Here is a 2,434-nt window from a genome sequence, read left to right as displayed (position 1 = left end):
CGGTGAAGTGCCTGTTCATACCCTGTGCCCATTTTTCTATTGGATTATTTACCTTTATCTTGTTGTGGTGCTCAAGTATTTTATAAATTCTGGATATAAGTCCCTTATCTGATATGTTATTATCAAATACTTTTTCCTAGTTGGTGGCTTCCCTTTTTACGCTGTTGGAGTTTTTGGATGTACACCCATAGTATTTCTTAAACTGAAAGAAAGAAAAATAAACTCAAGCCTTGAGTTATAACGATGAGAAATGCTATGGACAAAATCTTGAATGATCCAGGAAGCATCATAAGATGATAGAAGAAACACAGAGAATTACTGTACCAAAAGGAATTAGCTGGCAGGATGCCATTTCAGAAAGTAGCATATAATCAAGAACAAAGAGGAACAAAGGGGAAAATTTAAACTGCACTGAAAGCATTGGCAAAAAAATAAGTCCCCAGGAATAAAAGAAATACAATTCTCATATTCTAACAAACAGATACTACCCTGAATATGCTCATCAGGCTTTGCCAGGAAATATGAAAGACAGCTACCTGGCCAACTTCCTGAAAGAGGGTTTTTGTTTCCCCACCCCCTCCTCCATTCTCAAAGATGATCCAATGTGATATCAAACTATATCAATATTAACACATGCAAGTAAAATCTTATTGAAGATTATGAAAAACAACCAGAACAGTATATTGACAGCGAATTACTAGAGATTCAAGCTGATTTTAGAAGAGGCTGTGGCACCAGGAATATCACTGCTGATATCAGATGGATCTTGGGTGAAAGCAGAGAATGATAGTGATGTCTGTTTTATTGACTGTGCAAAGGCATTTGGCTTTGTTGTGGATCACAATAAATTATGGTTGAGAAAATTGAAAATTGACATTGAGAAGACTGGAAATCTCTGAACAATTAATTGTGTTCATGTAAAACCTTTACTTAGACCAAGAGGCTGTTGTGTAGGCAAACAAAGCAAGAGAACATTGCATGGCTTAAAATTAAGAAACTTGTGGTAGAGCTATATCCTTTCTCCATACCTATTTAATCTCTTTACTGACCCAATAATTTAAGAGGCTGGACTTTGTAAGGAAGAATGTGATGTCAGGATCAGAGGAAGAGTCATCAACAACCTACACTATGTAGATGACACGTCTTTGCTTGCTGAAGTAAGGAGGAATACTTGGTGAAAAAGATCAAGGACTGCAGCCTTCAATATTTACATCTCAACATCAGGAAAACAAGAGGCAAAGATGGTGAAGCTTCATCACACAAACTTTGGGCATGTTGCTAGGAGGGGTTATTCCTTAGAGAAGGATATCATGCTAGGAAAGGTGAAGGAACAGTGAAAGAGAGAAAGACCCTCAACCAGGTGAGTTGACGTGGTGACTGTGACAATGGTCTCCAGTGTGTCAGAAGTTGTGAGGATGGCATGGAACAGGACAGGGTTCATACAAGTTGTTCAATGGTTGCTATGAGTTGTACTTGACTCGATGTACTTGACTCAACAACAAGTGCACCAATATGCAAATTCATGATAGATGGATAAGGATTGAAAATGTTAACTATTTCATTTTACTTGGATCCACAATCAACATCTAGGGTAACAGCAATCAAGAAATCAAATGATGTGCTGCATTGGGAAAATCTACTGTGAAGGGCTTCTCCAAATTCTTAAAGAGCAATGATGTCAGTTTAAAAACTGAGGTGTATTTGATCCAAGCCATGGTCTTTTAAATTCTTTTCTAAGCATCTGAAAGTTGAACAATGAATAAGAAATGACAGAAGAAGAATAATACCTTTGAGTTGTAGTGATGGAGAAGAGTCCTGAATATCCCATGAAGTGCCAAAAGAACAAACAAGCATGTTTTAAGGAAAGTGCACTCCTTAGAGGGACAGATGGTGAAATTTTATCTCAGATAGTTTGTGCATGTTAAGAAGGGCCAATCCTTGGAAAAAAGACATCATGCTTGCAAAGTTGTAGGGTCTGCTTAAAAGAAGAAGACCCTTCACATGATAAATTGACACAGTGGCTGGGCTCAAGTATATCAGAGATGAAGAGAATGACACAGGATAGGGCAGGGTTCAGATTCCTTGTTCACAGGGTCACTCTGATTCATAGTTGACTGGACAGCACATACCGACAGTAGCATCGTGCAGAAAATGACATATTATGGTCCTTCTAGCTAGTCTCTATACCTTCCACATCATGATTGGTTGAGACTATTCAAATAAGGTTCTTGTGGCTCTCAGGGAGAATTGGATAACTTGATAATAATGTAAATAAGGTGCATGGTATCCTAATGGGGCTGAGACCATACAAATAAGGTATCTATCTGCAACCTCAGTGAAGGGATGAGCCAGTTTTGACATCCTGATAGGCTTAAAATTAACCAGCCCAGAGATGGACAGGAGTACATGACTATTACCAAGAAGAAGGGATTTG

This window comes from Elephantulus edwardii, unplaced genomic scaffold, assembly GCF_000299155.1.
Source record: "Elephantulus edwardii isolate Elephantulus edwardi_28Jun2011 unplaced genomic scaffold, EleEdw1.0 scaffold00032, whole genome shotgun sequence".
NCBI lineage: Eukaryota > Metazoa > Chordata > Mammalia > Macroscelidea > Macroscelididae > Elephantulus > Elephantulus edwardii.
Note: the sequence above shows the minus strand (reverse complement) of the source record.